The 22,112-nt window shown below is 36.3% G+C and overlaps 1 long non-coding RNA gene and 5 other non-coding genes across 6 annotated transcripts in view; 5 read left to right on the forward strand and 1 right to left on the reverse strand.

Annotated features, from left to right (window-relative positions):
* LOC138711590 (uncharacterized) overlaps nucleotides 1-22,112 on the reverse strand; it is a 671,876-nt gene that overhangs the window by 114,261 nt on the left and 535,503 nt on the right. The gene's annotated exons all lie outside the window — the stretch shown is intronic.
* Nucleotides 122-193, forward strand: TRNAS-GGA (transfer RNA serine (anticodon GGA)). Its single transcript has one exon. It is a non-coding gene; the product is annotated as a tRNA-Ser (tRNA).
* TRNAS-GGA (transfer RNA serine (anticodon GGA)) lies at nucleotides 499-570 on the forward strand. Its single transcript has one exon. It is a non-coding gene; the product is annotated as a tRNA-Ser (tRNA).
* Nucleotides 876-947, forward strand: TRNAS-GGA (transfer RNA serine (anticodon GGA)). Its single transcript has one exon. It is a non-coding gene; the product is annotated as a tRNA-Ser (tRNA).
* On the forward strand, nucleotides 1,253-1,324 carry TRNAS-GGA (transfer RNA serine (anticodon GGA)). The gene has a single exon. It is a non-coding gene; the product is annotated as a tRNA-Ser (tRNA).
* On the forward strand, nucleotides 1,630-1,701 carry TRNAS-GGA (transfer RNA serine (anticodon GGA)). The gene has a single exon. It is a non-coding gene; the product is annotated as a tRNA-Ser (tRNA).

Raw genomic sequence — 22,112 nt, forward strand, 5'->3', positions numbered from 1 at the left:
ATGTATGGACTTCGGTCCTGCGTGCATAGACATCTATGACGTAGTGCAGAGGGCGGCCACCAGAGGGAACCCAAGAGATGGAGCTTAATCTGAGACGATTCTCAACGGTGTCGGGATTGTATCCGGCGTGGCTTAGTGGTTAAAGCATCAGCATGGAGAGCTGAAAACCCGGGTTCAAATCCCGGCGCCGGAGAGAATTTTTCTCCGTTCCATCTCTCTCTCATCATCTGAGAAAGCAGAATATCTGCATGGAAATATGTACTTCGGTACATAAAAATAAATATGATATGCGTAATAAATCACTTTGTGATTTAAAGACGGCGCCCATACCGTCGGACCCCGGCCAACCAGTCACTCATCTGAGTGCACCTCTACACATGTATGGACTTCGGTCCTGCGTGCATAGACATCTATGACGTAGTGCAGAGGGCGGCCACCAGAGGGAACCCAAGAGATGGAGCTTAATCTGAGACGATTCTCAACGGTGTCGGGATTGTATCCGGCGTGGCTTAGTGGTTAAAGCATCAGCATGGAGAGCTGAAAACCCGGGTTCAAATCCCGGCGCCGGAGAGAATTTTTCTCCGTTCCATCTCTCTCTCATCATCTGAGAAAGCAGAATATCTGCATGGAAATATGTACTTCGGTACATAAAAATAAATATGATATGCGTAATAAATCACTTTGTGATTTAAAGACGGCGCCCATACCGTCGGACCCCGGCCAACCAGTCACTCATCTGAGTGCACCTCTACACATGTATGGACTTCGGTCCTGCGTGCATAGACATCTATGACGTAGTGCAGAGGGCGGCCACCAGAGGGAACCCAAGAGATGGAGCTTAATCTGAGACGATTCTCAACGGTGTCGGGATTGTATCCGGCGTGGCTTAGTGGTTAAAGCATCAGCACGGAGAGCTGAAAACCCGGGTTCAAATCCCGGCGCCGGAGAGAATTTTTCTCCGTTCCATCTCTCTCTCATCATCTGAGAAAGCAGAATATCTGCATGGAAATATGTACTTCGGTACATAAAAATAAATATGATATGCGTAATAAATCACTTTGTGATTTAAAGACGGCGCCCATACCGTCGGACCCCGGCCAACCAGTCACTCATCTGAGTGCACCTCTACACATGTATGGACTTCGGTCCTGCGTGCATAGACATCTATGACGTAGTGCAGAGGGCGGCCACCAGAGGGAACCCAAGAGATGGAGCTTAATCTGAGACGATTCTCAACGGTGTCGGGATTGTATCCGGCGTGGCTTAGTGGTTAAAGCATCAGCACGGAGAGCTGAAAACCCGGGTTCAAATCCCGGCGCCGGAGAGAATTTTTCTCCGTTCCATCTCTCTCTCATCATCTGAGAAAGCAGAATATCTGCATGGAAATATGTACTTCGGTACATAAAAATAAATATGATATGCGTAATAAATCACTTTGTGATTTAAAGACGGCGCCCATACCGTCGGACCCCGGCCAACCAGTCACTCATCTGAGTGCACCTCTACACATGTATGGACTTCGGTCCTGCGTGCATAGACATCTATGACGTAGTGCAGAGGGCGGCCACCAGAGGGAACCCAAGAGATGGAGCTTAATCTGAGACGATTCTCAACGGTGTCGGGATTGTATCCGGCGTGGCTTAGTGGTTAAAGCATCAGCACGGAGAGCTGAAAACCCGGGTTCAAATCCCGGCGCCGGAGAGAATTTTTCTCCGTTCCATCTCTCTCTCATCATTCAGAATTAAGTTTCACGTTCCCATTTCCGGGCACCGGCAAGCTTCTCATTAATTGTGGATGTTCACATTTAAATACATTTATTTTAACAATACTTCCGTTCTTGTTCTTGTTGTCGTTTCCATTCCCGGTTTATTGTGGACCAGCCTTAACTGTCACGTGATTTCCCCCCGTTTCGTCGACCCTACGACATAACCACTAAGACGGACAGTACTTCGTTGTTACTATTTAATGCAAGATTCAGCTCCGAGGCTAGAAGAAGAAAACAAAACTTGAAACACCATCAATAAGGAAAGCATGTCATGTACAGGACTCGCTGACCTTTGCAAATAAATCAGTGATTTTGATTAAGTACCTTAAGGGGAGGCAGAGGTGAAATTTTCGAACAAAACTGAAGAAAAAATGAAAATTTGGTTTTTTCCATTTTTATTATCTTTATTTTGATATTCCGATGTTAGTCTTTGATTTTGTGCCCTTAAAAGTATGAAATTAAAACCAAGATAATAAGTATTAGTATATTATTCCCATTATAAACTAATACTTATCATTATTTATATACCTTCTCTGAACATATAAATAAAAAGAAATATTGAAAATTTCTTACAATATGGTGCATGGAGCATTTTATATCAAACGATATAAAGTTTTATAAAATTATTAATATTTACAGAACTATTGCACTTAGAAAGTTGAAACTTGGTATGTCCATTACTAATAACATACGTAGTATCCATGATCAATTTCAAACAAATCGGATAAAGTTTGTGGATTTTGAAATATTCACCTCTGCCTCCCCTTAAACTCACTTTCGATTAGCTGAACTTCTATTTCATCGCATAAGCGATTATATACTAGAGGAGCTACAAATACAGAACGTGTAAAGAAGTTTGTATGAAATTTCTCTCGCACTTTGATACAAATTGCATGTCATTGCTACTTACTAACACACAGCGTGAAGTCTGTAACCATGGCAACAAGTTATTAAGTCCGCATATTGCAAAAATATTCCTTGAAAGAGAAGAGTATAGAATTTAAGAATTTCAAAGGGTGGGTTTATATTCACTGAATATACTCAAGAACGAGCTACGAGCAGAGTTTTAATATAGAAGACGGGAAAATTGTAACATGAGCGATAGTACACCAATATTCTGAAGCACAAAAAAAAATTCGTAAGAATTCTTGGAAACGGATTGTCGTAGAAAACCGTATTCAATTGAAGAAGTAGGTGGGCCTATATACTGTGTAGGAAACGAATGTCGAGAAAAGTTGATGATGGGATATTCAACGAATAGGATACGTGAGCTCTGAAATAAAATAGTCGTGAAAGTACATAAAAATAGATGATGTAGACTTGTGAGATGGTTTGTTCTAAAACTGCAGGCAAGTCAGTCATCAGGCAGAATCTCCCAAGCCTACTTTACCTATTACGTCTCACTTTCTTCATAGACTACATAAACAGGAGATATATTTGAGTATTTCTTATACCAAGTGTATTAGACCAATGATTACAGAATGATATGTTGGGTACAGGAGAAAATTGAAACAAGCTTTATTACGAACTAATATTTATACATGTATAATATTTATACACGTTCATTAACCTATTTAAACACATACACAGTTCACGAGCATTTCTTACCACAATCTTGTATTCTAAATAATAATAATAATAATAATAATAATAATAATAATAATACTAATAATAATAATAATAATAATAATAATAATAATAATAATAATAATAATAATAATATTTAGTAACATTTATTTAATAATATTCATAATATTATTACAAATTAAAAATTAATTTAGAAATACAAATATATTATTATACAAAAATACATTCTTATGTAACATATGAATCCACCAGCGTGGCTCTGGCGGTAGCGCGTTTGCCTGCTGATCCGGAGTTGCACTCGGGCGTGGGTTCGATTCCCGCTTGAGTTTATTACCTGGTTGGTTTTTTTTCGAGATTTTCCTCAACTGTAAGGCGAACGTCAGGTAATCTATAGTGAATCTTCGGCCTCATCTCATCAAATACTATGGCATCAGTTCTATCTACGCTAATTAACCCAGTAGTTGATACAGCATCGTTAAATAACCAAGTAAGAAAAAAGAACATAAGGACACAAATACAAGAACTTAAACTTCAGGGGAGAATGCAGGTATCGGTAGGTCCCTATCTCCGCCATGTTAAATTGGTGCACTTTATGTACCTTTTTCTCTGAATGTAGGCCTATTTAAGATAGAATCATACAATTTTGCACACTAGTAGACAAGAATGTTTTGTGCGAGATCGTGCGTATTTGCTTGTTTTCCGCACAGAACCAATACGCGGTAAGTGTGAAATACCACATTCAGTATTCCCAACGTAACACACATAACAATTTCCCTCTTCTTACCGCTTAAGAGACATATTCATTTTACTGTTTTAGGCTTTTAACATATTATTTTTAGAGACGTTTAACATAGTAATAATTATAAATTGGAAACTTACCACTGCAATTTCACCTAAATTGCACTGTTAATTATTGTTTTTAAATATTTGCAAAAATTAAGTAAACTCTACTACTCCACTAAAGTTATTGCATTCGTGATGCGAGTAACATTAAGGAAGCCGTGAAAAAATCAACAAGATTCCAGATGCCGATGTTATTACTGCAATATGTTATATAAATAATATTGTGAATTTTATTAGTACCAATAATGTAATTTATTTGTCACAACAGTAATTCCTTTCTACAATTCACCTTAAACGCTCTCGTCAACAATTGGATCCTCACTCAACACAGTATTCGTTATAGCACTCCACCGACGACAATGATAATTTACTTGGAATATTACGCACAACAATGAACTGTTAATCTTAACTAATATTTACAAAGCACTATTTACAAATCAGAACTACCAGTTCTCAGTTCACAGTTCTTCTATCTCAGTCACTCGAGTTCACAGTATCTCGAACCACAGACCTTCAGAGACAGTTCACTGTACTCGAACTCGGGTCCCTCCAACTGCGGTCCACTGCACTCGAACTCAGGCCTTCGGATGCTGACGCAGATGCGGACGCACACTCGAGTCGAACTCCGGTACACAAGACTGGCTTCCTTGCTCTGGCTTTCTCACTGACTGAATAACTGAAAACTCAGAAACTGCTGTCGTTCCTTCGCGACCGTAATTTATAACCACAGCGACGTAACCTCGAAGGTTCCACCCGTCTCTAGAGATGGCATTCCAGAGAAATCCAGAGCCCTCTCCTCTCTACCAGCACCAGATGCGCGCGCAAACTCGTCGCGTGACGTAATACACCCTCTCTCTTCTCTCCACCGCGCGACGTCACTCAATGTTCCGTGCAGCCTGTGCGATCTGCTTTCATGCGGGACGCTGGTCGTGAGTTCGAATCTCACGTCGCTGTCACAATATTGTTAAAATATTAAAATGAAAAATAAATCATTACATAACCTTACCGTTTGTTTTAAGTTCGCATTTATAGACTGGGGGAAAAAAGACAGAAGTATATCACGGCCTGCTGGAGTATAGTAAACACAGAAAACATTTTAAAGCAACAATGTTGAAGAGAGATATTTTTGTTTTCCAAAATTGCCGTCATTGAACAGAAATCAAGATGGAGATTTCATTGCAACTAATTAGAAATTCCTCTTTAAGGTATGTAATAAACGATCTTCTCACAAAATAATGTACGATACACGAGCGGTATGTTTGTTTTCATGTTCTCGGAAATTAAAAAAGCTCAACTACGTTTCGCTTTTTCAATCTTTTCCTCGACCATGAAAATGTCAACATACCGCTCTTGTAACGTATATTACTATTAATCATCCTTGGATTTTTCAGATTGTAATGTTAGAAATATTGAGATTTTTCACCTAACATACCTACATTCTCCCCTTAAACATACGTAGCTAAATGAATGGTTAATCTATAACTAATCTAACTTAATAATAAAACTTAACTATAGAAACGAAAAGAAGAAATAAGAGTAATATGAGTTAGCTCTTGCTCGAAAATACAGCTTGAAAAAGGAAATAGACATGTAGTGTCAAAAAAAATTAAAATAAAGAGAACTGTTTTACGCTACTTCAAGACATAAAAAAGGTGTTAGAAACAAATTTTTGTTGGGTTGGTTCCATAGATGGATTTTGTTTTTCTCTTGAATAATTAATATTAACATTACCAAGGTGACGAATTTTTAAATTTATTCAGCACTGAGACCGCAACAGGCCATTGGGCTCAAACATGAATAGAGACAGAAAAAAGAAGAATAAGACGGTGATTGAAATTAAAGATAAGTGATTTAAGAGATGGAAGGATTATGATAACTCATCTTAAAATATCTGAAAATTTTCAGTTATTGGTATTCCGAATGCTTTCCTAGATACATTTGTTTGAGAAGGAACCTGTTTGTGTTTCCTCCAGTAGCGTACGTTGAATCAAAACCACATTTATCCGCTCTGTTTCTATATATTTCTTCGTATTATATTATGTTTAATTTAAAACTATCAGTGTGGCTTATTATTTATTTTCTTTTTGTATTTTAGTCGGTTATTTATCGGCTCTGAATCAATTACTCGGCTATTTATCGTCGATGGAATTCCGAATAGTGAGATGGTATTTGGCGTGATGAGGCCATGGTTTTGAAATTGATTACCTGACATTCGCCTTACATTTGGGGAAAACCTCGGAAAAGCCCTAATAGGTAGTCAGCCCAGCGGGAATCGAACCAACGCCCAAGCGCAGCTCCGGATCAGCAGACATACGCGCTTACAGCTTGAGCTACGCCAATGGTCAATTGTTTATCATAATAGAATAATTATATATTGTACAATACTGTATGTTGTATTAATGTGTTTTAATATTAAAACAATGCATATGGCTTCATTATATTTAACATAATTTCTGGAATAATGGACATCCCTTTCTCCCTATTAGTCCATTAAATCACGAGCTTGCTGTATTACTTTTTTAGAGTTGAAACACGACAGTTATTAGTTATAATATCTGACAATTTATATCGAACTCTGATGCATACAAATATAAAATATATGATTAATTAGCCTATCTAATTTCCTTTGAATTTGACACAATATGAAGAATTGTAACATTGGATCTCAGATTTTAAAAGGCTAATAAAATAAACTCACGAGTGGACACCGAAAGTTCTATGTTTATATAACATTGGCAACACAACCGTTGTTACCATAGCAACAGGCCTTGCGCGCTTTGTGATGTGACATTCAGTTGTTTTTTTATGGCCGCAACACAAATGCCATGTTCCAACTCTCGAGTATAGGACTGACTGGGACACTTGCCAGCAGCATAACCCCATCGACAGCCAATGACAGTGAACCTATATGTAGCTGTCCAGAACAGTTTTATGATTGGCTGCTAGACTATATCAGACCGGGCATCTTAATCTGAAGTTTTAGGATGCGAAAACGGCTATGTGAAAGCTTTCGGCTACATTCCTGTGGTATAAACTCTTTCAACGCTATTATAGGCACTGTAATAAGCGATCCACAAGTCCTTACAAAGACTCAGATCGAGATCTTAATATCTTAAAACAGGGATATGTAGTTGGCACTGAAATAATTTCCAGTATTGGTACTGTCGGTGACTCAGGAAAAGACGAGAGCGGACTGAGGAGGAAGGGATGTGAACAGATAACGTACGACAACACGTGCAATATTTGTACTGCAGTAAGCGGAAACATTAGGTCTCCTTCTGTTCAACTTAGCTTTAATTTCCATACGCATTGTTACTCATGTTTCCTGTACGAGTAATAACCTGACTACTGGGATGCTTATCTGAGCGATGTTTATAATAATCAACAGCGATAGTCAAGAAGGTCACATTCTTTCCGCTCGTCTTCTCCTGAGTAACGGACAGTAGTAGTGCATGAAAACATATAAACTGAAAAAAATCTGTTTTTTGTTACCTAATGTTGTGGTCTAAACGTGAAGTTGATTCCGTATTGATTTTAAATTCCAATTTTATGGCAGAACAATATGTGAGCCACCGGTCTAGCTCAGTCGACTAAGGCGCTTGTCTGCCGATCCATAGTTACGCTCGGGCGCGAGTTCGACCTCCGCTTGGTCTGATTACCTGGTTGGATTTTTTACGAGGTTTTCCCCAACCGTAGGGCGAATGTCAGGTAACCTATGGCGAATCCTCGATCTTATCTCGCCAAATACAATCTCGTTATGACCACTCCCATAGATGCTAATAATCTAGTATTGATACAGGGTCGTTAAATAACCAAGTTAAAAAAAAACAACAATTTGTGTTTGCAGCTTAACTGTGGTGGAAGTTTGACAAAGGCGTAGCTGAAGTTTGTAATGAATTCCGTGCAATGTACTAGGGGTTAGGTCCAGGGATCAAGGAGACTACACATCATATTCTTACTGTTAATTCTATTCTCAATGCATAGAGGTATTTTTCTATTTTATTTTGTTTGATATATTTTTATTATATTTGTTCTTATTGTTTGCACTATACTTTGTACTGTTTTAAATTATCCTTTAATTTCTCTTTTTACTTTATTCTATTTTATTCTATTCGATGTACTCCATTTTGTTCTGTTGCACGCTTACTGTTCTTTTTCTATGTTTATTTATTTATTTATTTGATTCCTTTTGAGTATTTTTCTTATATTGTATACAATTTCATTTTCTCTTGTAAACTGCCAGTTACTATTCTGTTTCGTCTATTTAGTTCTGTTTATTGCATTATAGGCGGCTCTGGTTTTCCACATTGCGCTGTGCTTTACTCCATTCAATTTCTTCCCGTTCCACTGTAGTCTTATTTTGTTTTATTCGTGTTATCTTCTACTGCGCTCTATTCTTCCTCTTCAAGACGGACGCCTGTCTTGTGACATTTCTGTACAAGCATTTTCAAGTTAGTTTACTGCATGGAAAACGCCTGCGGAATTGCGAACCTGACTCTTTCCCGTCGTGTTTATCAGCTGGCAGACAGGCACAGTGAACACGCCCAGTTTACTATACTGTGTGGTTATTCAATTTATTTGTGACTACAGCGCTGCCCTCTGCAGAACAAAATCAATTCGCGAGTATGATCCGGCATCCAACATTACCATATTGGCCTCGGCAACACAAGTCGATCTGCCTCGTTGCTATGGATACTGGTGCTGGTCTGGCCGAATAAAAAAGGATGCTTCCACGATTGCCATGGTAAGTATTCTCGTACTAAGAAAGAGCATCCGATATACATGAAGATGTAAAGTTCAGACATTTACGAGAGAAACATCTGCATCTTTAATATATTTTGAGGAAGACTGGTTTACGTTTTAGGCCTACATTTCGAATACTTTTTGAAGTGAAACAAGTGGCTGAACATATCCAATTGTACATGTTTGTATGGAACTACACTTTATTGAATACAATTATTCCCAACGAGTATTTTACGCACTCAGAGATTATCAAATGGAACTGATCTTATGAAAGAAACTTACAAACGAAAAAGTTATACAAGTCGAATCGAACTTCCAGGCTGTTTGTAGGCATGGATATAATTATGAATTATGTTATAACATGAATATTGAAAAAGTAATAGATTCTGATCTTTACTATTGTAAAACATCTAAAATTATTATAAATATGATAATAATAATAATAATAATAATAATAATAATAATAATAATAATGTTTTGCATGTACAGTATGTTTAGTCAACAGTCCAAAGACTGTTTGGAACCTCGCAAGTGACACCAAAAAGGCATCGCTCACGAGGAAACTAAGACAGAAGATAATAGGTTAGGGTGGCAGTTCATTTCTCCCTTCACTCCATAAATTTCTGTCTGGTAACATATTTTACTAATCAGACTTCAAATGTATGATACAAATTGTTCTACCTCTAACACATCATCAAGTGAGATATTATGTTTATTTTCATCTAACTAGCTAGCTAGCTAGTGAGTACAAATTAAAATTATAAAACAAAAATGTTTCTAGCCACTACCGTAAGAGCCAGGCTCGTGTACGGTGTGGTCTTAGCCAAATATATAACATAAAATTACAAGGACAGTTTATTAAATACAGTAAGTAACTTAATTGAAACCAATAAATAACACATAAGAGCAAAGAAAAAAAATAGAAAAAAATATTTAATATAAATTGACAGACAGAAGCCAATGATATTCAATAAAAACATGAATATAGTCGACAGAAATGAAAGGTAAAAAAATACACACATTTGTTAATATTATATATCATGAATAATTTTATAAATTTCTTTTTTAAAAGCTTCAGTTTTAAATATTTCAAATTTGGAACATGGTTTGTAATTTTATTATAAATTCTTGGGCTGAAACTAGCACCATGTTTAAGAGCTGCACTTGTATGACATTTAGGCTCAATTAAAAAGAGAGAAGACTTTTGTCTTCGAGTACGATATTCATGTCGATTAGATTTATGTTTTATTTGATTTCTGCGGTAGTAAGTTATTAAACTATATTTATAAATTTCTTCAATAGTTAAGACTTTAAAATCTGTATAAATTAAATTTGTTGGGTAATCAATATTTTTGGTTAGACAAATTTTTATCAATCTTCTGTGTGATAAAATTAATGGATTAAGTACAGATGATGCTACTCCACCCCAATTTATTATACCATATTGTGTTTATGATTGTACTAAAGCTAAAAATATTATTCTCAATGCCTCCTTAGTGATAAAATTGCGAAGTATTATGAATTTATAAATCATCTTTCTTATACTTGTACACATAAAATAAATTTGTTTATTCCAACGTAAATGCTGATCTGTAATAATTCCTAAATATTTAACTTGTGTGGAAGGTGTTAGATGTGGAAAATTACGATAATTATTTGTTAATTCATTACATGAATTATGAATTATGTATTACTAAGTGATAATTATTCATAGATGAAGGTAAACCTTTCGATGTTAAAGGAAATGAAATACAGGTAGTTTTATTAGTATTTAAGAACAGAAAATTACGGTCAAGCTAATTTTTCACTACGTTAATTCCATTGCTAGCATTTAAATAAGCGTTATCCCAATTTGCCCCATTAAATGTTAGCACAGTATCATCTGCAAAAGAAAATATATTACCATCATATTTGACTTGATGTTGTTTAATCAACTGTCCGAAGTCAAGTTCCAACCTCAAAAGTGACACAATAAGGCACTCATGAGGCAACTAATTCAAGAGATAATGGCGTAGGTTGGCCAGTTCCTTCCTCCACTGTATACATTGCTGACTGGTAACATATTACACTAATGAGACTTCAAGATCTATACAAATAATTTTATTGTTCTTCCTCTGACAAATACCGGAAAGTGAGATGTAGTCCTACTGCATGATAATAGATGCACATATCATCTGGAAGTTCAATTAGAGGTAATAATAATAATAATAATAATAATAATGATAATAATAATAATAATAATAATAATACTAATAATAATAATTCCCCTCTGATGAACATTCTGTGGTGATCCTAACAGTACCGGTTAAGTGATATTTTTAAAACTGATAGATTTGTCGGTAAAAGAAAAACAACAGGTTCCGGAAAAGTTCCTTGCTTTGCATTATATGAGACACAAAAGCATCAGAACATAACCTATGCTATCCTGCAATTGCTATGCACTCGTCAGTCAACCATGCATAATAAATTCAGAACATCAAGAAATACAACCTCAGCGGTTTAGTCAGAAACATCTGCAGAGAAAGAGGAATAAAATACAACAAATGTTTAAAGAATAGTTCTGTAAACTCTTCAATTTCAACTTAAGCTACTCGTATATAATACAGACTTTTATAAAAGTAACTTAATAGTTCCATGAAACATTCCTTTCACTCAATATTAACCCTCCGTTAGGGTACGTAACTTAGACGTTGGAGCGACGATAAAGGATAAAAGAAGCAGTGATGCTTTATCAGAGAGAATTGAAGCATGCCTTGCCATTAATGTGTGATGGAGTAACGAAGAAAGCGAAGATACACGATAATAGAGACGAAAAAGAAAAAATCCATTTTCTTCGCTCTTGTCGTTCATATGATCTCTGATGAAGATAATATTAATCTGTAATATTAATAATATACCTGAATATTAATCGATTTATTATTACACTGGTCAAAAAAAGTTTAGCATAATTAGGCATATAACGGTTTTTATTAATTAAAATGAAATAGATAAATTATAATTGGGTTTCTTGGTTCCACAGAGTAAACTTAAAAGTAGAAATACACTATTTGTTAACAATGGACTCAATATGAAAATGAAAAAGTTGCATTGTTTGGAAACAACGGAAAAGATAAGGGAAGTTGAAATTCGTACATCAAAGAAAAGGAAATGGTGCTTTCAGTACCCTGTTTAATGACATGTTGGTCCTCCACGAACCCTGAGGCACTCTTGTATGCGACGGGGCATACTCAGTACCAACGCATCTAAGATCTCCTGAGGCAAATTGTCCCGTTCTTCCAAGGCAGCATTCCTGAGTTCTTGAATCGTTAATGGGTGATGTGGACGATTGGAAATGGCTCTCCTGAGAAAGCTCCATGCATGCTCTATGCAGTTTATATCCGGTGAGCATGCTGGCCAATCCATTCTTCGGATCCCATGTTCTACCAGATACCGCTGCACACTATGAGGACGATGAGGCCGAGCATTATCTTCCTGTAGAGTGAACCCTTCTCCTACAGTCTCTGAAAAACCACTTACTATGGGTTGGAGGATGTTATTCTCATACACGGCAGCAGTCATGTTTCCCTCTATTGAAATCAGTGGTGTGCGGCGGCCAAACATGACACCTGCCCAAAACAAGATTGAACCACCAAACTGTTGGTGACGTTCCCCTGTTCGTCTCCATACGCGAATAGAGTTGTTGTCAGGATGTAGGCCCATTCTCACTTCGTCTGAGAATAAAGTTCTGGTCTATTGGTCCCGTGTCCAATTCTCATGTGCTCTAGCCCATCTTGCACGAGCACCCCTGTGATGTGGACGGAGTGCTGGAGTCTTGAGTGGTCTTCGAGCAAACAACCCTATGTCATGAAGTCTACTGCGCACAGTTTGGCTACTTACAACAACACCAGTGGCTTCGCGCAGGTCATGGCGCAGAGTTGTAGCTGAGGCTATAGGGTTCCTACGTGCAGATAACCTTACATACCGGTCCTGACCTGGTGTTGTTTTGCGTGGACGGCCCTCGCGAGGTCGATCTGCTATTGACTGGGTTTCCTGGAACTTTCTTCACAGTCTGGAGACAATACTCTGATTCACATGAAGGATGTTAGCAACATCAACTTGTCTCATGTTTTGTTCCATCAAAGTGATGATTTTGATGCGGTCTGCCATTGCAAGGGTGTTCCGAGCCATTGTACTGCACTATGAAGCACTATGAAGCAAAACGACACTGATTGAACTTTGCTCGAATTACAGACTTTGTTTACTAGCCGTGATTTGGACGTTACCTAGTGATGCAGAATAAAATAAATGAAAGAGTTTGAATTGGTAAACATAATACGTGCCACATAAAACCAAAAGAAACATAAATATCAGGTATTATTGGGTAAACTGGAAATATGCTTAACTTTTTTTTTTACCAGTGCATTTCGGCATATTAAATTAAGTATCATAGATATTGGCAAATTGATCAGTTATGTATTTATTCGTGATACAATATGTGATCACAAGAACCAATCACATCACAATTAATTTATACTAGCTTCGAGATGAGAAACGGGTTCAATTTTGTACGTATTTAAGTTATATTAACCTTGAACATAGCAGTTGATATTTCCTATGCATCTCCTTTCATTAGGTGGATGTAATAGAATATCTTCTACTGATAAATCAAAATGTTCGCTTCCCGCGTCGTCGTTGCTTTGATTTTTTGACAATACCAAAGCGTCGTTAGGTCGTTTCTTTTACCGTTTATCATTGCTCCAACCTGTACGTACCCTTATAGATCAAATTGTAGCGAATCAGGCTACATATCTGACGAACAAAGGATTCCATTTCATCATCAGAACAACAAGCAGGAGCTAAGACTTTTCCATTGTAGTCATCGACGTATGTTCATTCGAATCTAGGCCACTCATGAAGGTTCATCAAACTTACATTTTCTAGATGGTGCTTATTTGTTTTTATTTTACTTTAATTTTTTGGTTATACTTTCCTTTGCGTTTATTTAATAAGATTTATTCTTGCTCTCACGATAAATTTCAGAAATACCGAGAATATGATAAAACTAGGCCTCTAACGGTCACCAGAAATCACAATATCCTCTCTCAAAAACTAGCATGGCGCTAACCAAGTGACTGCTGTGCGACATGATTATCGTATGGATGCTAACAAGAGATGCCGTGAGAAAGTTTCTTCACCCATTATCATAATACTGCTTTCTCTTTACTACATCCTAATTTCTCTGTAAATATATTAAAATACCTACGCACAATAATTATTAGACCCATAAGGACCGATTGTACGCCTCGTCTAAGATATTGTGTGATGTAGTTCACTTTCTCACTAAACTGCATTTCTGGAGGTTTTCCAATTGGACAATCTGAATACTTTATATTCTACAGTTGAGATACGATATACAAAATAACATCAGACTTTTTCGATTTACAAAATGAGACAAAAGATTGTCACTAGGACACGCCCTCTTCATCAATAGAAACAGTTGCTGGTAATAGGTAGAGAGACGAAGCTATCGAATGCAAGATGAATCGATCTCTCATCGGGGAGTGGGGGAACAGAAAAAAAAAGGCAGACATAGCGAAGTGCTGATTCCCATGCTGTGAGAGTTACAAACTTTCAGGAGAAAAAGACCTAGAACAAGCAGAATGTTTTAAAATTCCGAGTCTGCAGATACAAATATAAGTTTCAGGCAATATACAACCAAATGTAAGTTTCACCGCTTCTTTCTCTCTTCCTAGACGTAAACTTATCAAATAAAAACCTTTCCTACGAAAAGAAAAGTCTCCTGTATCCCTTTTTTATACTGCTGTTAGGGAACTCTTATCAAGTTTGACTCTAAAAGTTATTGACAACTTTTTGAACACCCTTTCTAACGTCACTACGTATTTTGCAGTTACAGTTTACGTTGTCTCCCAAGAAACCGCTCGCAAAAAAATTGTATCTTGCGACATACTCGCACATATAGCGATTTTTGTAACTTATAACTATCTTTATATTGGTACTCAGCAGTAATCTAAAATAAATAAATGAAGTAGGTACTGGTCAATGAAAATGGAGAGACTATAGACAAATGAAAAAATATAATGCGAGAACTGTATATGCATTACCGACGGATTATGGAAAAATTAGTAGATAAGAAAAAATCGTCACGATGGCAACGAAACTGTAATATAAAGGATTAGATTTAGAACAGAGTTATTACGGCAATAATTAAATACCTATTAATAATTACTTATTATATTTATGTACGGTAGTGACGAAAAAAACCGGACCGACCCTTGTAGCTAATTTCAGAGCCTTGTGCACTCCAGAGCACGAAAGACTGGTAACTAAGACTTTCGTGGTTCGAATCCTGCCTGGGAATGAAATTGTTTTTTGTTCCTTATTCAAATTTATTCCCAATACTTTTCGATTGCTGGTAAAATTCATGTTCTGGGAATAATAAGTTAATTAAGTAGTAAAATATCGCTGCAATCGAAAAGTATTGGAAATAAATTTGAATAATGAACAAAAAAAAGTTTCCTTTCCAGGCAGGATTCGAACCACTAAAGTCTCAGTTACCAGTCTATCGTGCTCTGAGTGAATAAGGCTCTGAAATCAGCTACAAGGGTCGGTCCGGTTTTTTTGCCACTACTGTACATTATCAGGCAGTACATCTCTATTGACGACATGTGTCGGAGGAGGAACAAATTCTTGTATGCATCTAAAGACCGATTAGTGTAATATATAGCTAATCGGCGAAGTATGCAATGGAGGAACTGGCTACCCTACCTCAATATCTCCTGGCTTAGTTGCTTCATAAGTGGTACCTTATTGGTATCACTTCTGAGGTTGAGACGTGTCTTCATACAGTTGACTAAACAACAACAACAATTACTATTTTAAAACCAGTTAATTACCCAACACATTTTATTCTTTTTAATAATAATAATAATAATAATAATAATAATAATAATAATAATAATAATAATAGTTTTATTTTCCCTGGCAGAGTTAAGGCCATCAGGCCTTCTCTTCCACTCAACCAGGATCAAATCACATACAGAAAAATACATACCGATATACAAATACCGGTATTATTCTTTATGTTCATAATATTGAGCAAATGTAGAATTTCAATGTCAATTTTTTTTCATATTATAGGCCAACATTTATACAATCAGTTTATTAAAATAAATCCAGGAATAAGTAATTTTAATAATAATATTTTCAGTAAGAGAATTAAATAATAATTTCTTTAATTTGAAACTATCCATTTTTTAAAAAATGGTCTGACCCAATATTTTGGGTTTGCGCTGCGACACAGAATAGCTCACAATAAAATTTAAAATGAAAAATAACCTTTTTCGTATAAATATATTTTTTTCTTTTTTCTTAGCTAGTGGTTTTTTTTCTCAATGTCGACTTAAAATTATAATTATATTACTTAACAACTAGTATTGTGTTATGTAACTGGAACTACCTAAGCTTTTGGGAGCAGCTATATATTAAAAAATATATATTTAAAATACTTAGTTGCACCCAAAAGCTTGGGCAGTTGTATATGCACAATCAGTATACAAATTTCATAGAAGGCTGAGTTGTCCTCAGAGGCTATTTTGGAAGTTTCGGCAAGGGAAAAAAATCCCACAACCACCAACCGGGTCAGAACCCGAGACTTTCCAGTTTCTAGTCAGTTTTCTATGCACAAATTTCCATTACAATGTTTTTACAGTCGGGAATGCTGTAATGTATGTATCTTTATTGACCTCAATAAAAACAATGCACCGTACTTATTTCAGCCTTATTAATAAATAAGCGGCAATAGAATTCAGAAGAATATTTATTATGTGTATGTTACTTAAAATATATGTAATATGATGCCTTAATGTACAAGAGATACCTGTAATTAATCACGTAAAACATTATCAGAACAACTGGATAAATCATCTGCATCGCATGCATAGAAATAGAATCCCAAAAGTCATGCTCCACTATCGTCCAAACGGGAAGAGATCTCTCGGTCGTCCAAAGAGGCGCAGGATTAAAAATTCAACTGTGAGATCGTAACAGGCCATTTGGCATAATACTTGAAGGGAAGAAGAAGAAGAAGAAGAATGTACAAGAGATAATGGATTATGGGCGTAGCAATCGAATGAGTTTGAAAAAGAAAGGAATTAATTTTTGTACTATAATGCGTAAAATTATATGTATTTAAGCACCGATATCAGTGAGCATTTGTACGAAAAAACTCAACTGTGCCTAAAGTAATCGCTTTACGAGCTGGTTTTTACTTCATGGACTACTGGGAAAAATACATTATTCAATAGTCCTATTCATATTTTATTTAATCACAAAATGCACTGAATCTTCGATCACGATACGCACCACGCACGGGACTGACGTCGGATTTGTGTTGTGTTCAAATTAAACTGGGAGATGGTATAAATTTACAAATACGCATATATATGGACAAATAAATAAGCGAGCTTTCTTAAAGTCGAGGATCAGTGACAGTTTTGATTTGGTTTGTCAAGGCTTTTGATATACCTTACATATACGGTTTTTGTAGATAGGTACTCAACAAATAGATTTGCCCTGGACCGAAGAAAGGAGTGTTGATTTCGTGTGCAAATGTCTTGAAAATCATTGGTTTGTTTAAATGGTTTATTTTATTTTTTCGACGCTTTATCAACTGAATGAAAATGAAATGATAATGCCAGCGAAATGAGTCGAGCGTCAGCGCCGAAAGTTTACTCCTAATGGGTTGGGGGAAAACCACGGAGAAAACCTCAATCAGGTAACTTGCTCCAAGCAGGATTTGAACCAAAATCATGGATCAGGTATATACTAAGAAATAAGGTATCCGGGGCGGTTTGGGTGGGATCATAGCTTTAGCAGTGATCACATTGTGTCTTTAGAACTTTAGACTTTAGAGTTGTTGTTCAATCAACTGTCCGAAATAAAGACTGGTTCACAATAAACCGGGAGCGGAAACGACAACGTGAACGGAAATATTGTTAAAATAATTGTATTTAACTTTGAATTATTGTGAATACTCACATTTAAATACATTTATTTTAACATTATTTCCGTTCTAATTTTCGTTGTCGTTTCTGTTCCTGGTATATTGTGAACTAGCCTTTAGTCTGAACTTCGTAAGTGACACCAATAAGGCATCACTAATGAGGCACCTAAGCTAGAAGATATTGGGGTAGGGTGGCCAGATTCTTTCTCCCCTCAATTACATACATCGCTGACTTGTTACCAGTAACATATTAGCCTAATCAGACTTCGTATGTAAACATATTTTATTGTTCTTGCTCTGTCATTGAGGCGTTCAGAGCTAAAGTAGATCAAGTCCATGAGACGTCGTTTTGAGAAAATAGGACTTAAAATTAACTTGCTCTAGTGGATTATCTAATTTCGCTAGCAATAATTGTATAGCTCCATTCTCAAATTCTAGATTTATAAAATATAAACAATTGTGATGTTAATTGATGCAACGCTTTGGTGACTTGATCCACTATGGCTGAGAACATCGTGAACAAATAATCTGAGCCAAAAGTGACTGGTGTCACCTACCGACGAATGTTTGGAATTAAGACTTGATCCATTAGTGCTCGGAAAAGATACAACTTCAGATAATCAGAAAATGAATTAAACTCAATTTATGAAAATTTGTGACTTAATTCACTTTAGTTCTGAACGCCTCATATATCGTCGAATGAAATGTGTTGTCTGATAATAGATGTGCATGTAAGTCAGAACCTCAATAAGGGGGAAAGCCTTTAGAGTATTGTGCTAACATTTTGAGGTTATATTTAAGGGAAGTGACGAGTCACATTTTGCTCATTTTTAGTAAAAAATCGCATTTTCGTTTTCTTGTAAAAAATGAATGAGCAATCTCTTATTTATATGTTGCTCTGCGATGTTCGAAAGCATAAACATTACGCAATATGTAAATGGCTGCACCCTTGAACTTCAATTCTATGCAAATTATACAATTGTTTCCTCACACTTTTCTTTTCAGTATATTTCGCCAGGTTCGAAGTGTTAAGGCTCTTACCCCATAGGTTTTTTGACCAAATGAATACTTTTTAAAATAAAAAATGAAATATTTATAGTGGCAATGGAAAATTTCTAGTTTTAGGTATGCAGTGGTTATGAAAATGCTTTCCCCCTTTTGTAGTAAAGACATAATATGACAACTAATGCATGATATTGTTCTAAATATATCACTGGTCTTGCAAAAGAAATCAAACATTTTACCGAAACATTGAGCAAAACATTCATTTTTAAATATGCAAATTTGACAAAATATTTTTTAATAGCTCAGAAACTAATTCACTCACAGCAATGAAATTATACCACATTATTACCTATCCCCAATAATAATAATAATAATAATAATAATAATAATAATAATAATAATAATAATAATAACGACGATGGTCAAGTCGGCCTGGATAGCGTAGTCGGTATAGCGCTGACCTCCTGTGCTCGAGGTTGCGAGTTCGATCCCGGCCCACATCGATGGCATTTAAGTGTGCTTAAGTGTGACAGGCTCATGTCAGTAGATTTACTGGCAAGTAAAAGAACTCCTGCGGTACAAAATTCCGGCATGCCGTTGATGCTGATATAACCTCGGCAGTTGCGAGCGTCGTTAAATAAAAAAACGATGGTCAACGTGCTGATAATTTCAATAGATGAAAATTTAAAAAATTGAATAAAATGATGATGATAATTATAAAATAACATTACTGATATCAAGTAAAAAGAAGAAAGATATAATGTATGAAGCCGCCGCGCCGGCGTAGCTTACGCGGTTAAGGCGCATGCCTGCCGATCCGGAGTTGCGTTCGGGAGCGGGTTCGATTCCTCCTTTTGCTGATTACTTGGTTGGGTTTTTTCCCGAGATTTTCCCCAACTATAAGGCGAATCCTCGGCCTCACGTCGCCAAATATCATCTCACTATCATCCATTCCATCGATGCTAAATAACCTCGTAGTTGATACAGCGGTGTTAAATAACCAAGTAAAATAAAAAAAAAATAATGTAAGATATATAGATTGTTAGTAGAGGTTAGCGAAAATTATCTGCATACAACGTAATATTTCGCTACGATTTATTAAATTTCATGGGAGAAATGTTGTGCAAAAAGAGTCAGACGGAATTTCAAACAGGATACAATGTAAATACAAAGAATCTGCAGCTACTATACCAGAACGTTCCATGCTAGAGACAGGTCCGGTGAGACAAGTGTATCATCAATCACCAGATGTGCGCCCATTCTAGTGTTGCGGTGGGTATTGGAAACTCCCGCTTTGACAGCCCCGGGCAAGCCAAACAAACTGCACAGTGTGTCAAACAAGTTCGTTAACTGCCTTCCCTACTTTGCATATTTCGAGTCAAATACCGTTGCAGCTTTTCCAGATTAGACTTTCTGACCTTAATGCATGTATAGTATAGTAGAGGTGATGAACAGAATTTTTCATTTTTTTTTTATACCGGACCCAGTAAATGGAGCGGGATTTCCCCTATACGAGAGAAATAATTGTTTTTATACCAGGAACTTTGTGTATGAGTACAAGCAAAAGTAGTAATATGAAACAACAAAAGAGCAATTTGACAGAAACGTTGTATGGCTTAAACATTCACACTCACTTCACCAGTGTTAGTAATATTACAGTACGTTTATCCTGTTTTCGGCAATCTGTCTCTTTACACTGGGTGGCACAAAAATCACTTTACATTACATTTTTTTTTGTGTGATAGTTATTAGAATGATTTCACTTATTTCGCCTTCAAATTGTTATCCTTCTGCATTAACGCATTGTTGGAAACAGTGTTAAATTTTCTAGACCAGCCGTGGCGAAAATGTGATAGTGTAACCTGCAACTTGCATAGCACCTATGGAGGGAGGCGGACACCTGAAGGGAAAGTGAAGCAACTGTCTGACTTACTAACGGATTATCTTTCTGCTAAATATAAGCACCTAAATATAATTTTATACAGTATAAGGTTATAGACTAATGTTTAGTACGTGCAACGAAGAAATAAATTAATAAGAAAACATAGGACACATTATTACAACCTATTAACTGTTTTCAGAATGTCTCTGTAACAGAGTTTCAAAATCAGGAATTATGTCATTTACTGCCAGTTGTAATTTAATCACGATGGTATTTGTCTGTCAGTCGTGATCTAAATTTGGTTTTTAATATTTTCATTGTTGAAAATAATTTTTCACAAACGTAAGTTGTAGTGAACATGGCTTCAACAGAGCAAGCGAAAAAAACGAAGCTTCGTGTATTTATTTTTTGGCAAAAATTTGAAAAGTTCAACATTTGTCAAGTACTTACATCTAGCTTTCATTTAACATCACAGTGCAAATCTGTGAGTATAAATTGAAGATATAACTGCATTATACGTACATCTGCTGAAAAAGGATAGACGTACAGAGATGATGATGATAATAATAATAATAATAATAATAATAATAATAATAATAATAATAATAATAATAATAATAATAAAAATACTAACACTTAACCTTTTAATATAATAATATTAAATTGGGCTTACAACGTGCTTATCGGAGAATCATACAAAATGAAAATAACTGTTGTGTATATCAATTCTCGATGCCCGTGCGTCCTACTTTAAACGGTTCAAACCTACCCGCGCAAATGAGAGACGCTGTTTTCTCTCTCTCAGAAAGCAGGTTGGCTCGCGTTTTTCCCTCTTGTGAGGGAGAAAGCAAAGATCGCGCGGCGACGAGTCACGTTGGCAGTAGAAATACCCCCAGGCACTGTGACGTCAACGGCGTCCTCAACCACCATTGTTCCGAGGGGTATAAATATAGCTTGGACACAAGGCCAGTATGATCTTAGGTTACGGCGTAGACACCAGACAGGTCCATTAGCTATACTATTGAGACAGGAGGACAGGGAGGCTGGCGTTACTCCCAGGTTTTGGTAGCCACGACTCAACTCCATGAGACTCCTTGGATAGTGCAACTGCTTTAAAATGACCTTGTCTTAACTGGGCTAAACAAAATCCTTCCCTAACAATATCTACTTTTGTTGATCGATGGAGCTATCATAGAGCCAATTGGCTAGTATACATCCATCGATTCATAGAGTCATTCAACCTAAGAGCCAACTGGCTAGTCTCTGATATTGAGACAACTCATCCT

Source organism: Periplaneta americana, chromosome 13, assembly GCF_040183065.1.
Source record: "Periplaneta americana isolate PAMFEO1 chromosome 13, P.americana_PAMFEO1_priV1, whole genome shotgun sequence".
In the NCBI taxonomy this organism is placed as follows: Eukaryota; Metazoa; Arthropoda; class Insecta; order Blattodea; family Blattidae; genus Periplaneta; species Periplaneta americana.